The 24,502-nt window shown below is 36.8% G+C and overlaps 1 protein-coding gene across 3 annotated transcripts in view; it reads right to left on the reverse strand.

The window, feature by feature from the left end:
* The window catches only part of ZFPM2 (zinc finger protein, FOG family member 2), a 309,611-nt gene that overhangs the window by 67,165 nt on the left and 217,944 nt on the right, over window positions 1-24,502 (reverse strand). The window lies entirely within an intron of this gene.

The following is a 24,502-nucleotide window of genomic DNA, read 5'->3' on the forward strand; positions in this document are numbered from 1 at the left end:
CATGGAAAATGGTGGCTTACTGTAATATGGAGTTTTAAGTTACAGGAGCAGCACATGGTTCCTCAGAAGTGAATATTATATTTTCCATTCACATATTTTTTATTAAATCACTATATGGCATTGCAATTGCCTAACAATTGATAGGATTTAGATGGCTAAACCTAAATGGAAGGGAATAGAAATCCAGCCTGGAAGAAATTTGTAGTCAGAAGGCTGTAGCAGCTAACAGTTAAAGAGAAAAGGTACAAAATATTCCCATTAGCATGTTTTAAGGAATCATTCATTTAATGAACTGCTTCGAAGAGGAAAGAGTAAAATTTTCGTGTATGGTCACAGCAGACTGTTGCAACAAGACACTACAAATGAAAAGGTGAAAAAGTAAAATAGACTGAGGTATTGCAGGAAAATGAGGGCAAAAGACACAGAATGCTCTGAGAGAGGAGCAGCAGTTTATGCAGTACAAGGAAGTACAAGTTATTCTGAAGATTTATGAGAATGGATATGTTTTTAGAGTATCATGGATATTACTGTTTTTGATAGAAAAATTGGATAGAGTAGAAGAGAGACATAAGGAGGAAAAAGGAGGAAAAAGGAAATATAAGTAGAAAATGATCAGGTTATAGCCCATTGTTCTGATGGCAAGAAATAGAGCAACCAGGAAAGGTGACTGAGAAGAAATTGGCATATCTAGAGCAGGGACCACTTTTTGAAACTTCAGTTTATATGATGTCTAGCAGAGCAGGTTCTTTACAAGTAGCGCCTATGGACAATGAAAGAGCATAAATAAATACTTAAAAAGGAAAAGATTAAAATCAATGTCTTCTTTAGGAAGAGGAGGAGATACAGAAAGGACTGAGACCTGGGCAAATGAAAAAATCCCAGCAATAATAAAATGGGTTGGGCATTGCTGATTTAAAAGTGAGAAATAAAATAGTGAACATATGAGGGTCCACTGCTACTCTACAGATTACCCATAGGTTAAAGCAGCTCTTGAAATATTTTAGTGTTTTATGGAGACAGGATATCCAGCAGTGCCTTTTGTCTATCAATAACACAGTGGCCCTGCCCCTTCTCTGATTATCTGCAGGAGTTTCATTGCTGACTTGCTTCTGTAACCTTTAGAGATATAGTATTAACATGACCTTTTAACTTTCAGGTGATTTGATTTCAACTGGTGGACTAGTAGTATTTAACTGATGAACCAATTAAACATCAGTCAAATAATCTGAAAAAGCATAACAAAAGGCTGAAAAAATCCCACTACATAAGTTCCCTTAAAGTACACATGCTAGCTTTGTTTATTTTTTCCTTATAAGATAAAAAGTTACTAAGAAAAAAATAAGTTTATAATTATATATATATATATATATATATATATATATATATTTAATAACAATTTAGGACACATAATACCCCCAGACTGAAATTAAGAAGGAATTAAGGTGCTTAATAATTAACAGTAAATTTTCTTAAAACTACCTCTGAAACATAGGGAAATAAATTATATGTAATTATTGTGTTTTCTGAAGTGAGAAAGGCTATAGGTATATGCAGGTATTTATTTCTGTGAACACAAAACCACAGATAACTAAATAAGCTTTTATGTATACAGAGACAATATCAATATTTGCATGCACATACACACATGTATATGCATATGTATATGCATATGCAGCTTTGTACATGCTCACACATTTTAATAACTGAATTCCTACTTTATTTATTATGCCACATATGCATTTTCCAGCAGAACATTAAGTAATATATGATTAAACCTTTTTAAGGGAGATTTACTCTGGTATTCTCAATTTTTAAAAGAAGGCTTCCTGTAAAACTTTATTAGAAATTCTAGTTTAACGTTTGGATTCCTACAGTAAACAAAAGTATACACATATTCACCTGCTCTGTCTGATACTGTGGACTCTGTTTGTGACTCTGCCTGGTCACATGAACTTTGATTTTTAAACCACAGTCACATATAAAAAGAACTTGAGACACTGGACCCTCGTCCTTGGTGTCTACAGAAGGTGTTCATAATCCAGAAAAGCCTTGAAGCATCAAGGACATGAAATTTCAAGTTGTTTAAAAATTATTTTTGACTGATCTAAAGCACATTAGCTGTTTCTATATTTTTATTTGACTCATAAACAGTACAGAAAGACAGCATCACTATCTCAGTCATTTAACAGCTGGTTTTAAAAATGCTCTATTTCTTCCTTGTCATCTCAACTGTACTGTTGCTGGAGATGACTCTATAGGCTTTTGCTTTTGTGAGGGAATTCCTGGGTAAAAAATGGTAAGAAAAAGGTAGCTTGTAGTCTAGCAGTGATAAAAGGAAAAGCTAAATAATAATTTTTAATTATATCTGGATCCTTTAATCCCAGTATTGGATTTATGTCCACTATTGTTACAAAATGCAACATTTCCAAATTCTGGTGAATTTTACTTCTACATAGCACAGTTTCCCTGTAAATGGAGTAGTAAACACTTGGTAATACTAGTACTTCCTGATATTGAAATGCAGCCTGCTTCCCATGATGAGAAAGAAAATCTTATCAAAGTGTTACAGATGTTCTTCAAATGATTTAATAAATACAAGAATATCTTCTAAGTAAATGAGGCAAATATGTCATTTGAATTCTCACAGCTTCGATAATTAAAAGCAAGACCACCAGCTGACTTCTTTTATTTTTTAAAAGCACAACTTGATCTGCACAAGGAATGCAACCTTCTTCAATAATGTTTTCCCTCACAAAGTTAAGAACCTACCTGTTGATCCCGAGGCAAATGCCAGTAGTGGTCCAATATTCATCAGAAACTTCAATTAATTCTGCTTCCCTTCAGGCATCTTACTTTCACCACAGTGGGGGGAAAAAGAAAAAAAAAAACAACCCTACCCAACCTGTGGTCATTAATATCAGTATAAAACCAGGATGATACTTAGACTGGAAGACCTGGAGTTTCATATACTTTTCTCATAATGTTTTTAAGTGGCATCCAATTAGTACATGGGGACTAAGATGTGTCTCAGTGTGCAGTCACTGCCAATTTACTTTATAATTTAAAGAATTAAACCTTCCCTCTAGCATCTCCCTTTTGCTCTTTACTAGCTTTATTGTTTTCAGCGAGCTATGTACCTATGAAATGAATGAAAAGTCATACTTGATCCAGTGGAATTAGAACGCATGTCAAATGATTCACTCTGAAAGGTAAACAGGAAGGAACCAAAGCAAAAATTACTTCCTAAATTGTCAGAATATATTTACTAAATAATCTAAATGGAAAAACACCAAACCGAACAAAAAACTAACCAAGCAACCAACCAAAAAAACAAACAAAAAAATCAACACCACGCAAACAAACAAAAAACCAAAACAAACCAGAATAAAGGCATATTTTAAGGGTTATGTTCAATGCAACATTTTCTGAGAAATGGATCAGTTCCCTTCTGTGCTGTTGTTACTTTGCATGATCTTGCCCAAATTGTCTTGGGTCAGATTTTCAGGATCCTTTAGTGATGGGCTGAATTTCCAGATGCATGATGTTTGTAACCTTTTATGGCCATTGCAAATAGCTGGGCTGCTAGAAACCCTTGAGGTTTCTCTTAGAAACATACTTAACTGTACAGAGTTAGAACACCTTTACATTTCTTGTATTTCAATATTGCAGGTGTAAAATAATGAAGTATACCCCACATTGCTCAGGGTTGCCGTAAAGACAGGTACACTGAGGTACACAGAGTAACCAAATTCATATAAGACAAAATACAGTGCAAACTAGAAAGGATCCTTAATGCACCTTAATGCAGTTTAAAGGCTTAAAACCAAAAATAAACTCTGATATTTATATTACAAAACCTTCCATAAATCAGTGTTTTTTCCAGGAATGTAAATCAACAGAGAATTTGGCTGCAAAATTATTCTTTCCAATCACAGAGGCATCAATATAAAACTCTCCTGGACAGGCAGCATTTGGGTTTAGTCTCCAATCTGTGTGACTGTTTCCAGCCCTCAGCACATTTTGTCTGCAATCCTTCCAGCCCTGGTCCTGTCTTACAGGGCTCATCATTTGCTAAATGCATTATTTCAGGACATAACCTTTCCAGTGTTAGGCAGAAGAAAAAGACTTAGATGACAGTTTACACTTGTACTGTTAGCCTCTGTGTGCTCTGAGACAGTCAGTGCAGGCAATTTCCACTTTACATGGAAGTGAAAAATGTGAATGAAGTAAAACATTTATAATTTTGCTTCTATGGTTATTTTTAAGAGGAGGTATGCACTTAGGCAATAAAAGATCCACTCACCACTGACATTTTGTCCTAACAGTTTTAAAATTAAAATACACGATATTTAGTAGAATTTTTTAAACTGGACCATTTCCTTATAATTTCTTTGGATAGTGTGGCAAAAACTTAGCTAACACATTTGTGTCCAGTGTGCCTGTGAGGCAAAAGGATAGAACACGTGGGGGGCTGCTCTGGAAAAGCAGGCATTGCTGTCAGAAAAGAGAAGTAATTGAAAAAGCTCTGTTCTGCAAATGTGAGATTCACTGTAGGCTTTCAATTTTAATCCAAGGTTCCAATATTATAAATATATGAAATATATTTCTTTTTACAGAATGCAAATTATTTAGGGAGAAATGGAGCTAAAGGTTGCTTCCTGACTGTGTTCCCAGGCTCTTATTTTTAGACTGAAGTATTACCTTCATGTTTTCCTCACTGCCCAGGGTTTCAGTGAAAACAAGCCCCATGCCTTGACTCCTCTCTAACACCTTAACATTATTCCTTTTTCACAGTTACTGAAATAGGTCATAGCCCTGACAAATCTATTATGCCTCATTCATAAGTACTGCAGTTTACTTGGACAGTAATTTCTGGCCCAGAGCATCACTGAATGTTCAATTTTCTCCTTTTAAAAAAAACAAGGCACAGGTGCCCTGTTCAATGTTGTAATCGGATTGCCCATCCCCACAAAACAAGGAGGGCCAGTGTCAAGGGATATTCTGAACTGCTACAACTCTATCCTCTCATGTAGCCACTAAGCCTAAAAAATGCATGCAAAAATAAAAGCAGAAGCAACAACTGACTCAAAGCCCTACATAAAATGAATCCATTCAATTGCCTGATAAAATGATTTCTACTATTTTGTCCACAGTGTAGCTACAACAATGTTGCTGGTCAGTCCAGCAGTTCCTGGATCAGAGGTTTTATTAAGTTTCCTGTTGCAGCCATCACTTGCACAAATGAAGGAAGGACCAGAAGATGCAAAGTCCTTACTTCCTCTGCACTAACACTGGGCCAGCTCTAATTCCTTCCTGTATCTGCAGTGGAACAACACTCAGGATTTAAGTTAATACATGTTTCCCAATGCCTAAGGAAAGATAAATCATAATGGTCTGACAAGTGCTGCATTGTGCTTGATTGTTTAGACTCATAAGACTTAATGCATGTCCCCAAAAGAAGACAGAGACAAGACAACAGCACGGGTCAGCTTGCTTTTCAGCCAGGATGGAAGCTAAAAAACCCAAGAGCCCCTTACTGCCACAGTGATTTGCTCTGAACAGATCTCTGAGTTTTATTACTAATACAAAACACTATGAAACTGCAGATTCCTTTCCTGATACTAGCACATTTTAGTATTAACCATTCCATTTAGGAAAAAAAGTGACCAGAAATGAGGTCACCAAAATTCACTAATTTCTGAAAAGTATGAAACACAAATATTCAAACAGGACGAAGAGTTCCAATTCCAAATATTTAAGCTTTATTTCTTATTATGTTCAAAGAAAACATAACTGGCTCTGGGGAAAACCTTTCATTTTCCTTAAACTGCAGTAGCTTATTGTTGACATAAAGTATTTGTCTGTAATAAATTTTTAACTGTCATCATAAAGGCTATAATATATATATATATATTTTAATGACATTCACAACTCCCAGAAGTACTAGCTTTCTAGTGGAGGTTTTAACAAAATAACCTGTCCATTTTTAAAATAAGTTTGCTGTGCCTTCAATGTCAAGATTGATCACTTTATTTCATCAAGAAGATCATTAGGGACTCCTATACATGCTGACAGGCACAGTGAGCCTAAACTGCCACACTTGGCTTGAAAGGAGACATGCATGGACCCCCTCTTGCTGCTGCACACAGATATGCTATAACCTCCAGGCTACCTATGCAAACAAATGCCAAGACATTCACTGCCCATTTCAGCTCGAATTTTAACTGAGTTCACTTCTGTACTGTGAAGTTCAGAATCTGGGTGCTGTGGGTGCATGTTTTCTGGACATAAGCAGTAACTGGGGAATGAGGAAGCCTCTCAGGAAAGGCATGGCCTGCACTAGACATGTGCAGTTGTGCAATTTCATCTTCAGTGGCCTGCCTTGGAGACAAGGCATTCCCAAACCAGCAGTGCTTGACTGGCTGGGTGCCCACTCTCACCTAAGAAGGACTGTGGGCTTCTTATCATGGTTTTTGTCTTGATCTAATGTTATTTTCGGAAATATGCTTTAGAATAGAATGATACAGCTGTCACCTAAATCTGCTAAGTTCACGAACATATGAAAAAAAGGTTCTTCAAAGCTGGGTTGGTGGGGTGCATGATGTAAGTCAGGGTTGTGAAAGGCTGTCTTGATTTAATGATGCCTTTCATGCTGTGTATGTGATAAGGTTCATTCAATGTGTACTTTGCATAAAAGCCAAAAAAGTTAGGAATTGAAACACATGAAGAGAACACTCATATCATAATCCTACCCTGTATGTATAAGCATTATGATGGCAGCTTTCACTACAAGAATATACACTGCTTCAGAAACCTGGAAATATCCTACAGATTTTTCATATGCTCTAGCAAAGTGCATTTTTAAAAAGCACTCATTAAATGAGCCACCAGTTCACACCTCTCATTCATTATAAGCATTATGATGTGCTCTTTGTGCTTTAATTTACTTCAATTTCAGTAAGATCTGGGGATATTGAGAAGCTTGGCAGAACCCTGAACACATTAAACAACAGGATACTGCAAGAGTTGCCTTTGTACTTTAAGGACAGTAATGGAAATTAAATAGTATTTTAAAATATGTTTTGAGATTTGTATGTTACTGTATTTTCTGAAGTAACACATGCCCACAAGGGTGCCACACTACATTTACTTGTGACTTTGGCTTATGATTACAGCTTTTACTCAGCTGAAAAATGTTAAAATTCTCTTAGCATTGTTCCTTAATGGTAACATTAAAATGAAATATGGCAGGTTTTTTTTAGAAAATTCCAGTGTCCTCCTAAAATGACTAACCTAAATCACAGGGAGATGCTTGCAAGCCACACTCTGGCTCCAAAGGGGCTGCTGATCCGAGCACTTGTCTAATACTTACTGTCTGCAATGCTAGGAGGAACAATCAAGCTCTCCTCTTCTTCCAGATCTTCTCCCAACAACAGTTGTAAACATTCATTTGCCAATCAAAAAATCACAGCAAGTTTATGCTACACTGGGCCTTAAATACCTGATTAATTCTAGAAATTACCAAAATAAATACAGGCTAAGTCTTTGCTCATTGAATAAGGATAAAGTAACTTCAAAATCCACAGCCACTGGTTGCCATGCAACCTGCTATAGTATTATGGCAGAAATAAGCTGTGCTTGAATTTTCAGTGCCCTCTCGCTCAGCCTTCTTGATGTTGTGATACTCTAATGCTTCTCAGCTAACTTCCATTAAGTAGTTTTTTGTGGGGTAGTATTCCAAGGTTAAAATGATTAAATAACTTTTATGGTTGATCAAATATAAGCCCTTATTATACACAGTAGGCAAAACCATACATTTTAATTACTTTGTTATCAAAGATCTTGGTATTTACATTTCATTTTTCAGTTATAATTCTGAATTTAGTTTGACCTTCATAAAAAAGAGAAGACCCGAGATTCTTGCTGTCTTAAACAATTTTTCCCATAAACAATGAAAACCATTAAGACATGGTAGCAACAGAAACAATGCAATGAGATCTACACAGCCTATTAGAAATATTTTCTACTGAGATATTTTGTTTTATTTATTTAAGCATCACCTTTTAATTTTTCAGTTTAATTTTTAACTACTTTAATTATTTTTCACTTGATAATACATTTGCTGTGTTGGGGTGATATATCAGTATTTGATAATACTGACATTACATTAATTCAAAGTTCATTTAGAGCTATCAATAGCATTTTTCCTTTATAAGAAGCATATTCCAGTATAAATACTGAAATAAAGATAGTAGTTTCAGGAACTCTACAGAACTGTGCCACTAATTGGTAACAAAGTAATTTTCTGCAATTAAATTGCACTAATATTTATATATGCTCAAAAATTCATGATTAGGCAAAGTTTCTATTTTGCATTTTTGGTTTCTGAAATTATTTGAAGAAGAAAGATTTCACAGACAAAGATCAGTCTAATAAAGTCTTGTTTCATACATCCCGTTATTACAGAAATCTAATGCAATTCAAAATCTATTAACCTGTACAATTTCTGTAAAAATAGATTTATTAGATGAGGACAGAAATATCATGTGCATAATTTACACTGTAAATAGATCAAAATAAAAATACTATCCTTCATTTGCTAAAAAAACAAAAAATAAAAGAAGTCTTAATATATTTATGTGGAAAGATGTTAAGATCACCCTTTGTAAGAAAATGTTTTATTTTGCCAAATTTAGAATCACTATTTTCACGTGTCTGTTTAGATTACACAGAAATGTTAAAGAAAAAAATAAAGATAAGTTTAAAAAAGCATTTATTTAAATTCTTAGAACCTTTTTTTTAACTACTTTTTCTTTCCAGAGCTTTACACAGCTTTTCCCACAGCGTACAGTGATCTTTAAATATATACAGTCAAAAATATACTTATGCTTGTGGTGGGTGGTTACAGACACATTTTCAAAAATTATTTGCTTTCATACTGTACTAGTTCATAACAAATAAGGAAAAAAATACTAAATAGAAAGCATGACATTAACAACAAGCAGTAGATTCAAATAACCTTGCAGTCAAAGCTTTGTAACCTAATTCCAATAATGGCTCAAAGATACATGGCATAATAACATTTTCTCTTTTTCAGACTGTAATAATGTTCACACACAAACGCATGGCCAGACTCATCGTTATAAAATGATTGTTTAACACATTCCTTCTCGGGCTTTGTAGTCTCATGTCTGCATAATGTGCTCCTTTTAGCATCTTACCGTGCGACACTTAAAGTTAGCTCCAAACACCATCGCTATTTTCTCATTTATTTTGTTACTTTAGGGGAAAAACTCCAAGCGTTCCCCCTCCTCCCCAGCCCCCCCAATTAAGGAATGACTCTAAACGGCAGTCGTTGCCTTCTTATTCCAGCTAAAGAGAGGGGAACGAGCTTATCTGTTTGGAAACACAATCTCTCGTAAGTCCCTCTGCAAAGGGTAGAGGAGCAGACAGCACGTAAGTGACACATCGCCTTGTGTTCCCGAAACAGACGGGGGCACCATCCAATATGCTCAGCAGCATCTCTGCAGCGCAGCATCCCGGCTCGCGGTGGCGGGGAGCGCGCGCCGACACTGCCCAGCACAATTTGAGCTATTAATAATTAGCAATGCTAAACTGCAATGACTCCATCCGTGCTGTCAGGTGTTTAGATAATGCCATCAAGTGTGGAGCCTGGCGCCCACAGTCGTTTTGTAAACTCTATCTATCAGTTTAGGAATGCATTTCAGTTTCCTAGCGTGCATACAGTCGACCTGCTGGTGAAATTACATTGTATAAAGTGAAATACTGTACTATGCAGGAGAAGATAGAAAGCAGAAAAGAACTTAAAGGAAAACTTTAAAGGATCTGTCATCAAAACTTTAAATAGGCCTTTCTCCAGCTGTAGCTAAATTATTGTACTTCTTGATACTGTTTGCTCCTCATAGCAATTGAAAGCATATGTAATTTAACAGCAGGCCTCAATCCTTTAATAAGCTGTCTTTAAAATACCTTACATGGATTACCTATCTGTAAATCTGCTTCCCATGCAGAATGTGACAGCATTATGGAAATTGTGAGTTCAGTAAAGATGGCATATACCAAAGAGAACCACATCTGCACACTGTAAGATTATACCAAACATTGGAGGTAATCTTTAGTCATTTATAATACTGCAGAATGAATAATTAAGATTAAGGGCTCTATTCTGCCCTTACTTATGTCCTACGTATCTCATAATTTCCCCCCCCCCCCCGTAAATTAAACAGAAAAGTAGCACTGCAAGGCTTTCTTGTTCAAATTATGCAAAGTTGGTATTCATCTCTCTGCAATTTGGTGCACATCTAAGGAAGTTTGGCAAAAAAGGAACGATCACATATGGAACAGAATCCATACTAAAAAGGGATATCCCATGTTTGCCAAAAGGAGCAACTTGCAAGTAGCACATATTTCCTTATCACTTAAAAAAAAATATTAAAGAAACAAAAACCAAAAAAGACTTTCCCAGAGCAGAAACACAGTTCAAAGAGATTCTGTGCTCTGAGTCACTCTGCTGAATACGCAGCCTGCCTAGACAAAAAGAAACACAAATGTCTGAAAGCAGCTCACAGCAGAGGGGGAATTGGGAAGTTTTGGCAAGGAAAGGGCAGCACTAATGTTCCCTGACACTTGGATTTCTAAGCAGGACCTATTTCTGCACTTAATAATATGCAATTTATTTGACCATTTACTAGTAGGAGAAGCAGGAAGAGGAGAGTTTTCTCCAAACCTGTGCTGATGGGCAGGAAGAGGAGGAGAGAGAGGCATTAGTAACCAAGGTCCTTTGGGGCCAAACCTATACACCACCAGTCAGTTATGTTTTCCTTGCCCACCCTCGGCTCCAGGAGTCTGCAGACTCTGAACATATATTTTATTCCACAATATTCAAGTTCTTTACAATCCCCTTTCAGCTGGGTACCATGATCTGGGGTCTGCAAGTCCCACAGCAAACTAGACCAGAACCCAGCCCTGGACCTCACCTTACAGCCTTACAAATGCCTTTATTATTTGCAGCAGATGAATGAAATGAAATTGCTGTCTCACCGATAACCATTCATTATATTCCATCACAGAAATTACAAACCTGTTAGTGCCAGGATAACGGAGCCCACAATGAGCCTTGGCCTTTTGCTTTGCTCTGGCAATTCATGACAGCCAAACAAAGGCAACTTTTTGGAATAATTTTTACTAATGCCTAAGATTCACACACATGGTTAATGTCTGCTACTTTGGAAACAGTGGCATTTCTAGGACTTGGCATTTGAGACAGCAGATGGGTGGAAATAAATTTGCCTCTGGGGTTAGGGCGCTACACCAGTCTTCTTTGCCCACTGCAGAACTATTTGTTCACTCCCTCTTAGTGTGGAGCAGTAAAGATGGTGCCATTTAGAGCATCTGAATCTGAGCTTTAGCACCCACTTTATTCTCAGCATTAGCGCTGTGTATTAATGTTGGTCATACTAATACCAAAATACATTGCAAGCATGTACAGCTCATGCAAGCCCTGGAGAGCCTCCAGTGTTAAGTGATATCTCAGCTGCTGTGGCAGCTTTCTCACATAAGGAGGACACTTTCCTCCCCCCATGTGAGAGCCCAGAGAACACACGTCTTTAAATGCAGAATTAGCTAAGCAACTAACACATCATACGGCCAAATAAACAATATTCCCAAGCTTGTTAAGAGCTAAATATGGCACTTTAGAGAACAATGCACAGTCAAATGAATTTCAAGACAATGTTACCACTAAGACATTCTTAATCCTCTGGTCAGATGTAATTTTAAAATTGTACAGAAAGTGAGGAGGTGATTATTAAGGGAGCGAGAGCATATTCCAGCTCTAAAACAGACATAGATAAATTGACATATGCACAGACATCTCAGATGGCGACTCAGCACAAAAAAATCACTGGGAAAAAAAAAATCCCTTTGCATTTCTATATATATTTGGAACCGTTAGTTCCTCACTGCTGCAGTAGCATTCATTTCCCAAACTTCTGAAATCCTCTTTATCAGTGAGATTCTCATACACTCTTAAGAGAAAGTAATGGTAACCTATCACTTTTAAGACTACAGCTTTTGAAATACCAGACTGTCAGAATACTGCAGGATATACAATAAAAGGCAAACGAAAGGCAAAGAGACTGGCTAGATTTTTTAATATGTTTCCAGCATCCACGATTCTATGATTAATTTGTTCTCTCTCATCCTCTTTTCAAATTGGAAGGAAAGCCTGTACCATTTCTCAGTCTAGCATTACTTCCTGCTCAATTCAGGGATTTTATTGCCACAGAAAGCAGATTGATAATGATTATTATTATGAACATTTGCAAGGCAACAACTACTGCAATATGAGGCTTATACTGAAAGGAAAATTGTTCTCAAGTACCAAGAGTAAATGTCCAGTAATCGCTGTATAATCTCACTTTTACAAAATGAAGAAAGAGGTTTTCCTTCCCAATAGACATACAAAGTGCTGGAGAATCCAGACAAAAAAACTCCACTAGAGTAAAAGCACATCTTAAGCAGTTCCTGAATGGAGTCATGAATCAGAAGAGCTGAGCATTCACAAAGTTGCCTAAATAGACACAGTTCATTTGGCAACAGAACTTCCTGCTTAAATTGACATGACTTTATGTTGCTTCTTCATCTGAAATCTTACTATCTGACCCCTAAAAAAATGAAAAGTTTTACAAATCTCTTGGATTGTCTTGCCAAGCTGCCCAACAGTCTTTCTGGAAAAATTAGGTTAGTGGGTCACTACTTTTAATAGTAGGTTTCTTGAGCAAGACCTAGGTCGTTTGTAGTTTGACAGATTCCTGGCAAATGCCCTTCATTTCAAAAGGTATTCACAATCTCCAGCACTAATAATTTTACTTGCATCTCTCCATGCTGTGTTTTAACTAAAAAGAGAGAAAAAGGCAATTCACAGTTCAGTACAATCTTCTTTTCTCATTCATAACAAAAACTAAAGAAAAGTTTCTCAATGAGGAAGGTAAAGGCAGAAACAGGTAGATTGGAATGCACCAAGATAGCTCTTTTCACACTTTTCTAAAAAGAAAATATCCAGCTTCTATTTTCTCATTATCTTCACAGAAGTGCCATGCATTTGAACAGCCAGGGTGAGGAGCTGCTGCTGACTCTCTGTTTAGCCCAAAGCAATTATTTTATGTGGGCTCCCAGATCATTTGTGTTGGGCACATTTTGGAGGAATGCCAGCTCAGTGCTTGAGAACCTGCATGAAGGCTCCTTTCACCTGCCCTGCACATGCCAGGTCACTTTGGGTATAAAAGCCAGCATTCTTCTGTGAAAACAATCCATTGACCAAGGGGATAACAAGGTTAACTTGGGAACCTTTGTTTCTTACCCTAAACTTAGCAGTCTCGTGAGATGCGTATTCTGGTAAAGAAAAGAAATTGATAATAAATAAAGAATACTGTCCTGATCTGCAATATCTTATTTTGGAGCTGAGCAAAAAAAAAAAAAAAAAACAAAAAAAAAATCCCAGAATAGACTAGTGAGGGAGAGAGCAAGCCTTTACAACATTTTAAAGGCTGTTTTTGTTTCACATAGATTTTTTTTACCAATTCCTTTTCTTTTCAAATGCATTTAGAAGACAAACTCTATTTTTTAACCTTTGGAGAAACAGAGTATCTTTAAAGAAACAATAATAGATCTACTGGATGTTGAAGATCTGCTATTAGACTTGATAGGCTGTTTCAAGGAAGACTACAACAACAGAATAAAGAAGGAATTCAAATTAAATCAGAAATGGGGATGATTCAGCTTTAAACTCTGCTTTATCTATCCATATACTTTTCTTACTATTGCCTTTGTATGAAGAACATTTCCATTTTGATTTCCCACATCTTGTTCTGAAAGAACTTCAATGCCTTTCATTTGGTGCAAGTGGGTCACTTTCCTAACACATTCTATTTGCCAGAGCATTGGAGTGATTTTTTCAAAAGGTATCCTGTCATCTCTGATATTGCAACTGATGTAATCCTGGAGAGGTGCACACAGTAGTGTTTGTTTGATCAGTTATGTATTTGACATTGTCTTCTAAATGCTATCTCTTCTGCTTCCTCAAATTCTGGAAGTGTATACTCGCAGAAGAGATCATCTGTTCTGTCTCCTTGTCTCAAGACAGAATCAACTGTACTCAAGTTCATCTAGAAGCTAATTCACCTAGTCTTTCTCTCCTTAAACACACCTCATGATGTTCCAGAGCTTCACCTTCCTTGTCATAACTGATTTCAAGTACAGACATTGAGGTTTTTTGAAAGTCAGAATGCTCATATGAATGCAGTAAAGCTGGATCCATTCATTCCTCTAGCTAAAGGAACTATTTGCTTGACATTACACTTCCAAAAATATAACTGCCTGCATTAGAATTCCTATTTCATAATTCTCTTTTTAAGTGCTGCTCTGTGAAATCATTTGTGACTATGATGATTTTGAGTAATTTATTATCACTTGCACCACTTTCCCTTTTACTCTTCATATTCTGTTGTTTCTACTCTTTTGGTAAGAGGACACCAGAACTACCTTTGAAAGAAAGTGCTGAAAGATACAGAGGTTTTTGCAATCTTTTAATTTTTCCATTCCTGTTTCATACTCCATACCTATATTTTCTGGTACAAAATTTCTAGGTTTGTTGTTTACTTGAAGTTCCAAGGGTGAAAAAATAAATTTTCTCCTCCTCCCAGTAGAAATAAGTAATTTCCTGCAGAAGCACAGTGGAAGGAAGCTGGATATGTAGAAGAAGCAAAAAAACCCCAAGAGTAAAAGAAAGCTTAAATCTATTAACAATAGACTGAGGTAACATCTTCATTTTATCTGTTTGTCTAATGAACATTTAAAATCAGAGATCAACTAATTACACATAGCAACCATTTCTTTAGTAATAAGCCTGCGTGCTGCCATATGAAAAAATGTGCAAATGCAAATAAAACTATTCCCGCCCTGAGGTTTTTAACAATCTTAAGTGACACACACATAAGTTAATATAGATAGAACATCCTTAATATGGATAGAATTTTAAACTATATGTTTAAGGGCTTTGTTTTGTTTGCAGTTGAAGAAAGGATCAGTGCTGCAAAATGAGAAGTGCTTTAGAAACAAGTACTTTGCCTCAGAGAAGAAATCCAGGCAATCTTACTGTTTTCTAACACATCCTGGTCTATCCCATGTCCAGCTTGGGGGCAAGTTCCAGTATTCTCCTGTATCCTCTCCCCTCTGCAGCTACTTCTGAAATGAATTTTCCCTTTCTAAAAAGACTACAGATATTTCTCCTTTCCCCCTCAGTTTACTTATTCTTGGATTCCCTTTCTGTCTCTACACAGAATACTGGATGAACTCCATACCTTTTTTTGGTCTTCTCACTTGAGTAAGATTATAATGGGTTATAGAAATCCTAGATTAATTAAAACAACAAATTCACCACTCTGTTCCATATCAAGGCTCATCTTGCCTTACTCCTCTGATGTCAAGCTCCCCAGCTCAAAACAGTTCTAAATCTGTCTTCATATCTTACTTAAGACAACTACACCTACCCTTCTTGTTTTGCCTTTCAAAAACACAGCCTTTCCTATCCATCCACACAGCAAAGATCCCCCTGTTAATTGCAGAAACCTTACAATACTGGTATCTAGTCAGATTGCTGTTATCAAGAGACTTCCTTTCCATTGCCTTGGCCATGTGATGTCTAGTTTTGCCTCTCTCTGCTGCCTTCCCTCTCCTTTTGGATGAAACAAAGTATTTGTCCTCACTCATGCAGAGTATTTTCTTCCCCTTTCACTCAGTACCTTGAGGACTGCTCCATCTTCTCCTGCTACATGAGCCAAGTCGCCAAATCACACTTCCTATATTTCCAAAGCATAATCTGTGCTCTCTGCAGTGCCCTTCAGACTTCTGATACACTTTCCAACAGCACCCATAGAGCTTTTCTTCTTTCCAATCCAAATCTCCCCGCTCGTTCTCACATAGCTACAAACTTGTTTGCTGCTGTGTGCTGAGACCAATGTATTGACTAAATATTTTCTGATTGCTTAAGCATGTTGTCTGTCTATATTTTGCTCCTCTATTTTTTCCACTTGCTTTCTCATTGCAACACATGACTATTGAAGCAGTAGCAGAAACAGTTATGAGAAAAGATGCAAGATTTAAATTTAAAATATTTTCCCTGAAAATCTAAAAACAACTGTGTGGAAAAATACGTTAAAATAAAAATCAACCTATAAACAATATCTATATTTAATCTGGGGATGAGGTGACAAAATATTGAGCATTTAGTCCTACTTTAAAGTGAAATCATTGTACAAATACCGAACTATTACAGAATTCCATTACAGTGGTTAAGAAATATAGTTAAAATATCTGAACAATGGTTACACATTTTTGTGACCCAGCCTACAAGTCACTAAATCTAAGTTAGCTAGACTAACCAATAGAAGATAACATAAATTTACTCCAGTATTCTAAGTACTTTTACTACTATCATAAAGACACCCACCTCCCAAGAAAGTACGTGCCCATTTACACTTCCCATATGTAATGAAACATGGACTTTTCAATTATGGTGAGGGCTATCCCTTGAGCTGTAAAAGAATCAGCCCAAAATGTTAGATCCAGACACAGAGAAATTTTTATCTGAATTTGAACTTTGCGTGTAGTATTCATCTCTGATGAATGGGAAAAAGGAAACTAAATTCATTTTTGTCCTGAATTCATACACTATATCGTTTGAATAGCTGTAGTATGAATTCTCCCTTCAGAGTAAATATACTATGAAATACACATTGCTACTAACCTCTGCTGCAATCTTGTGGTAACAAAAGTATATTTTATGTTTTGAGTTAGATTGGATTCCAGCTTTCCAAAAGTGGAAGGAAAAGGCAGCAATCTGCTTTTCTACTCAGTTTTCAAGGTCTGATAAAAAAGTTGTAACAGGACTGTGACTAGGCTAAAATAAACATAGATAGCAAGGCATTGTTAGAAAAAAAAATTAAACAAGTCTTTTGTAAGTTTGTCAGGAAAATATCACCATGATAAAAAGTCTCCTTCTATTGGAGCAGAGGATCTTGGAGAGAGGCACTGGAACTCTGCCTTTAGTGATTCAGGCTGGAGATACTTGACAATGGACTGCGCCCGAGGTTTAGCCAGCCATGGGAGCTGCATGGGGAGTTGCTGCACAGAGCTGCTGTTCACATGCATTTTTTGGTAAGATTGGCCCAAATGTAAGAATTTGATCTTTTTCAATCCAAACCTGTCTTGTGGAAGGGAAGTTGGGAGGGCTGTGCCACCCCTCCATGCACTTCAGCCGCAGATGCTCTGGCTGACATGGCACCAGGGCATGGAGGTACCTGCTTCTGCTCAGCCACCCAGGCACTTCAGCACCCACCTCACAGAAAGCCCCACAGTTCTCTGAGCTGGGACTGAGAACTGATTTGCTCTCACAAAACATATGAGACTCTACATAAAACTCAAAAATATCTCTTTTTTTTCCTTAGGTATAGGCTATCATTTCGATATGTGTAAGAGATTCTAATGATAGAGGCAGTCTCTGCAGATTTATCAGGGCTTCCCATTAACCTTTTCAGAACCTCTTTCTCCTCAGCAAGGGTTCCTCAGGAAGCAGCTAAGAAAGGAAATACTGCCAGCACAACTGTATGACAGCCACCCTGCCAGAGATCCATGTGGGATACTGATCATCAGTGTTACAGCTTAAAAGACTTTCTCTCTCTGCAGAGAAATACAGCTGTGGTCCTTCAGGAGAAAAATGTTGCATAATTCCCACTTCTCTGCGTGGATTTTTCTAAGCTGATGCATTGTCTGGATCTTTCTCATGCAGTACTTTCTGATGTTTTTGAAACCTCCTACAGACATATTTTTATGAAGTTCACAAACCATAATCCAGAGAGAAAACTGAACTGGACCCACCATTAGCATTCTCCTATTAAAGAACAGGATCAAATGCCTTGTTTAGTGGTTTTCCATATTGGAACAACAAAGATAACTGAACCTAGATAAACTATAAAAATATAAAATAAAACTACAACTGCAAATAACTTATTTTCATAAATTTAGCTGCACATTGGGCAGATGAATTTTGACCTTTCTCATTTTGTACTTTTTAATTTTTGTATTTTTCTGATTTTTAGAAAAAGCATTTTGTTTAATTTTTGCTAAGGAAAAAGACCTCTGACATAATCCACTGCAAATTCAGAAGGGTAACTTTAGTGTCCAGTCTATGGGACACTTACATTCTATGCCATTCTGTTTTTCCCATGATTTCTTGCAGTCGAAATGCCAGCCCAATTTTTAGACTAAAGTGATAATGATGCTTGTTTTCACATTTTCTGGTTTTGTATATTTATAGATAATTTTTAAGATGATAAGAACTGTCAATCTCTTAAATTTAGAATGTATGTATTTATCTTGTCATTAAAAACTTTATAAAAATCCAGCTGGTAGTGCTGGTAGTGCACCAACTAACTTGGTGTTAAGACTACAACAGTTCGAGATGCTGTGAAATTGGACAACGGCGCTTTATTTTACACAAAATAGTATTGGCCACAAAATTGTAACTTGAAAAATGCATGTTATGTTTTTAATTTGGCACTAATTCTAATTTGTAGAGATACAAATTCTCTTAAAAGAGATGCTCAATTGCTATTATGTATATCTAGTCCACTATGTATATCTAAGTCCATATGCAAACTTATTCTATTTTGGTGCATTCCTACACTGAATTTATTTCCATGTTTGAAATGCATACCTCATTCTCCTCTGCAAGGAGATTCAGGTGACTGGGAGTTTGGCTTGCACCCCTTTCTACTCTGCCAGACCATAAGCCAATATTACAGGCTGCATTTTTTACTTTTCTGAGTCATCCAGATAAAAGGAAAAAGCAGTAAAATTCCCTGCACCATGCACCACTCAGATAACAAACAGACAAATAAATACAAGCAAAACAACATCAATCTTTATGTATACATTAAAATGAAAATAGACTCTTTCATATCCCATGAGTTTAATTCCTTTTTTGTCTTTTTTACTTTCCACTTTCCTGTCCTTACCCCGGTTTTTGCCCTCTAAAAGCAAGCTACTCCTCCTCTGTACTCCTGTGGTCATGGATGCTGTTCTTATTTCTGGTGAGAGGTTCTTACTCCCTCTCTGCCTCCCCAGTAACGACAATTGCTGTCCTAAATATTCTTACTTACAGCTTTCCAACAGGGAAATGCTCACTTTCTCCATCTAACCCCAGTGTGCCCCTTCCTGGCCCATGTCAGTATCTTCCCAACATCCAGCAGTCAGGGGGGACTGCCTCTTTTCCTCTATAACCTTAATTGTCAAATGGCTTTGTGGGACTCCAGGTGAGTGAAAAAGCAGCAGAATTAAGGAATTAGGAGGAGGACACACGGGGCAGAGCTGGGATCGGGGGCTCTGGCAGAGCTGCCGGGCAGCGGCGGCGGCGCAGCGCCCTGGCAGCCGGACACCGCGCTGGCCTGGCCTCCCACCGGCTCTGCCCACGCCTGCGCCGCGGCCAGGGAGCTGCTGCAGGAGAAGATTGCCACGGGGAATCAAAGGAAAACCTGAGGGATAAAAATGGATAGCTTCCAATTAAAATTACCATACTGTAATTTTGTTAGTTATCAGTGACAGACTAAAGTACATGGCAGCTTAACTGACAAGAAAATGTCCTTTTGGGCATAATACAGTGTATAGATCTTTGACTTTTTAGCATGCAGTGTCCAGATGGTACTTTTTTTGCTTCACGTTGCGATCAGGAGGCAGAAAGGCCATTTTGGAAACAGTGACAGCGAAAGCCAGGATAGATCAGAGGCACACGAGGCTGCCTGAATGCATGAGGATGTATCGTATCATTGCAGGTAATCCTCACATGAGGGTACGTACACTACGAAGGATATTTTCTAAAGCTATTTGCTGGAGACACTATCAAGTGCACTTAGAGCAGTGGTTTGTGTGGCTGATTAGAAACCTACCCTGCTGTTGCTGAATGCCTGTTAAGACAAGGAACATTTTATTTACAAGATGTAAAGAAAAACGATTGCCGAATAATAAAATGTTCCACTACATTCCAGCATGCTATTTTAACTTAGGAATGCTATTGTATATTAAAAAGTGATGCCCTCTCCATTTTTTCCCGCAGTCTTTACTTTAGAGATGTGCACAATGCGCTTCCCCCCACCCTACAGGAAAGATAATCTTTCTTCTTCAGCACAGCACAAATCCCGCGGCTAACTCCCCTTGTGAACCTGAGTGGTATTGACATGGGGGTGTAGAGTCAGGCAAAAAACCAGGCATCTTCTGATGAAACACATAAACTACACACATTCAAGAACAAAACAAAAATCTTCTAAAAGCCTGTGTGTAAGATAAGACTGCCTTGGGGGCAGCTCGAACTTGCGGTCTTGGCCATTTACTCAGGATTTTACAGAGCCATCTATTACAGTATTCAACAAAAAGAAGTACTTCAAAAAGGTTCTTTTTTTTTTTTTCAGTTGGAAGTACAATAATTTCTAAGTCAAAATTTGGAAGTGTTCCCAGTTTTTGGCAGTAAAATGATAATACTGGGCATATCATTTTAAAGTGGAATCTCATGGAAGTTAATTCAGACGACAAGGTCACTTTTAGACATTTTTTTTCCCTTATGTTTTGGACTGAAAATAATTCCCAAATCCTATTATTTGAAGCAGGGGTACTTACCATAGCAATCCCTGCCTCCCCTGATACACATGCTACCTCTGAGATAGAGTGCCTTAAAAAAAACCCTCACAAGAATACATACCATGAGCCTCAGAATTTTTTACGCAAAGAAAAGAAAAAGTTGTGCACTAAGCAATCATATAGTATACCTTTGTACTGCTTGGTTTTAACATGAAATTTTCAAAAGTGTAAGTTTTCTTCCTTTGTACAAAACGAAACAATTTAGGTGAAAAGGAGGAAATGGATGCTGGGCTCTTTTAACAGTTAAAGTGGAGCATTTACTTCGGTGAAGTAAAACTGATAAACAAAAATCAATTTTGCCCCAATATTTCCTTGTTCTGTTTTGCACCTCAGGCTTAGGGTGTGATGGATGCCCTGAACATGTAAGTGCTATTACATTATTATAATTAAAACACCAAACCAACCAACCAAACCCAGCAATGTGTTTGCAGAGAAATGGGAGGCTTATGGAAAATCCTGATTAAATTACTGCCATCAAAATAAAGAGGCAAGTAGGGCTCAGAGAGATCGAATTATCTCTAGATAAGATTAAATCAAGTCACACAAAACTGGAGGATCCATGAGAAGTATCACAGGTATAACATCATGCATGTCACAAAAGTATCTCTGAAGAGAATTTATTTATATTTTTTACATTTGGCATAATTTGATTTGACAGTGCATATCTCCAGTATTTGAGTAAAGCTCCAAAGTCCATTTATACCAAGTTTTCCTTAACACCCCTGCCTCTATTTCTCTCACATTTCCTCTCACACATAAATCCCATTCACATTCTATAAGCTGAATACTGATATACTATCAAAATGCAGCCTACATTTATCTAGAACAAAGTATAAACATTTCCAGTGTGTGTACTTAAGATTCATTTGCTTGCCAAATGGCTTTGTCTCCTTCCTTGGTTATTGTCAGAAGGAAGCATTTTGATTCAAATGACTGAATTCCTCAAGCTCAGGTACTGCCGATAATAGGATTTATGACAAGCTACAAAAAGCAAAAAGTGATCAGAGACCCTTTTTTTAAATGCCATCAGACTGCTGATTGAAGGTATGACTTAGAGGCCAGACGTAAGGCTGAACACATGTGGGCATGTAGGAGATTGCCTGGACAGCTATGCTCCCATACACATGCCAAACTCCTGCTGATTTAAAAGCAAATCAGAGAGCACAATTTGGAGAGAAATATTAAAGATTTAAGTATCACCAATTCTTCAAATAAATGCATATTTTTTTTTCCAGTGGAGGGCTATTCCTTTTTTCTATAGCATATGTTCTATTGCATAACGAAGCAAAGCAAAACAGAGTAAGTGAGCAAGCAAATGGCAACCAACCCTTTATTCTTCACATTGTTCCTAGCTCTGTGCCTCTCACTAACTAGCTGGTACTTGCAGCTCTGCTCTGTTTACTATTGGCTGCTTTGTTTCTGTGGAAGCACTTTGATACATACCACAAAGAACAAAAAAAGGAAAAGTAAATTCCAAACTGCAAGAATCCACTGTAGAGCATATCTAATGGCCATCTGCACTCATGCTTAAAGAAAGCAGAAAAGCACACAACTGAAAGACACTTTCCTCGATCTTTCCCCCTCTCTGCCATGTGTCATTTACGCATATGAATCCAATGCATCTCAGAGATGATTATCTGGCAGTGTCCTACTAATCTGCTCATCAGTAACAGGACAGACAGGTACATTTTAAGCATATCAGTTCCTCTGTGATTCTGAGTTTAACTGAAGCCATGAGAAATAGAAGACAAATACATTAAGCCAATGCAATCCTAAAAGATGATAAAAGATTTAAGCGAACCACGAGAGCCAGAGCCCAACGAGTGAACTTTAAAACAGTCTACGTTAAAATAATGAAATGGGTCCATTAAGTATTTTCTTATTTTAATTTTTTTTCTGTATTGATACACAACATGAACACATTCGGCATGTTTAACAGAACAGTACAGATGGAAAGAATAACAACAGAAGCTAATTCATTTTGATTTCTGCTTTACAAATAAGAGAAAGACTTGGTCTTCTCTGAAAGATTTATGAGGCTTCCCACCATAAAGGAGCCTGGATTACAGCTATGCTTACTTTATAAAATGAAATTCTGCCATTACAGGCAAGAGTTCATGGCTGTAATTATTTCAATGCACTTCCCAGTCAATGTGTCTTACACAGCTGAGCCAAACCCTCTCTTACATATGCAGGTCATTTCATAAGAAGTCTAAGAGCTTCAACAACTTTGTGTGACCTTGCATTGAATAACACTGGAAAATTGATTTGGCTCTAGTAATAAAAGACCGTCTGCATTATCTGCATTCTAATTATAATTAATATAACCAGGATAACTGCTGTATTATTTACGATTAGAGCTATAGTGAGCACAGTGTAATAATAATCTGCTACATAATTTTTTATTGATCTGATGGCTTTATTGCAGAAAAAACAAAATGCTACACTGCTGTACTACTAAAATTGCCTTTCTAGACATGTCTGTTTAGAGGAAGAATGTTCATTTAACATTTCTTTTATCTCATCAAATTCCCATAGATTTTAATATCAGAGAGAGTATGATCCTTGCTTGCACGCTTGCTTTTCTTTTTTTTTCTTTTGCAAAAGGAAGGAAAACTAGACTGATTAACGTGTCCATATTTTCTATTGTTCATTTCCTGGGAATCATTCATTCCTTGCAATTCTTTAGCAATAGCAACACATCTTCCTAACAGAATTGAGTGTACCCCAGCAATGTGGAGCTCTCCATTTCAACAGAAATCTTATAATTCTACATTAAAAAATTAAATTAAAATTTAAAAAAAAATCAAATTTAACTGAATTAATTTAATCCTTTCTGAAAATACTAAACCACCACTTTGAAGGCTAAATCACTGTTCAATGATCTCACATTTGAATTCCTTTTCCTAAATTCTGGTGAAGTGGAAATGAAGGTCTTAATTTAGCAAAAGCAGATGTAAACCTGAGTTTTGTTTTGGTAAAACCTAAATATGCAGTAGTAAAGCTCAAGGCACCATTTGTAGGAATGCAGTAAAATATCTGAAAATTAACACATTTTGAAATTTTGATGTAAAACTCAGAAACTAGATGAGAAAAAAAAACCAGAAAATGTTTTCCAGAAAGCAATTCCAAATCGCCCTAAACTTTTTAATGCCAAAATAAAATTCCCTGTAAAGTTTGTTCTACTCATAATACATCACTATGCTTATTTTCTAATCTCCATTTGATTCCAAGTAAAATAATGAAAAATGTCTATAGATAAGCTTATTACTAGACTTCAGAGTTAATATATACAAGTAGAAATCTTGAGAGTTTATTCTCAGAACTTGTTTCCAGCTGCATCAAGACAATATCAGAAATTAATTGCAATGTAAGATAGAACAAATACTTAGATATTTATAGGAAATGTATAGATATTCATGAGTAAATATTATCTCACTAATAATAGGTGTGTTGATGTTATCATCTATAAAGAAAGATGAATTCTCACTTTCTTATTCTTTCCCTGCTTGTTTTCATCTCCTCAGTCTATGCTTCTGGGTGATGTTTTCATTTGTTTGCAACAGCTTCCATACTTCTTTATGAAACTGACTGCATTTAAGTTCTGCAGATTCCTACCTAATTATGTTATCGTAATATATTATTTTATTTTAACTTTCAGAAAGAAAAAACAATCAAACAAAATTCTTGCAGCTGCACAGGTATTTAGCTCTAATTTGTACTGCTCTGAAGTGTT

This window comes from Agelaius phoeniceus, chromosome 1 (genome assembly GCF_051311805.1).
Source record: "Agelaius phoeniceus isolate bAgePho1 chromosome 1, bAgePho1.hap1, whole genome shotgun sequence".
Classification (NCBI taxonomy): Eukaryota; Metazoa; Chordata; class Aves; order Passeriformes; family Icteridae; genus Agelaius; species Agelaius phoeniceus.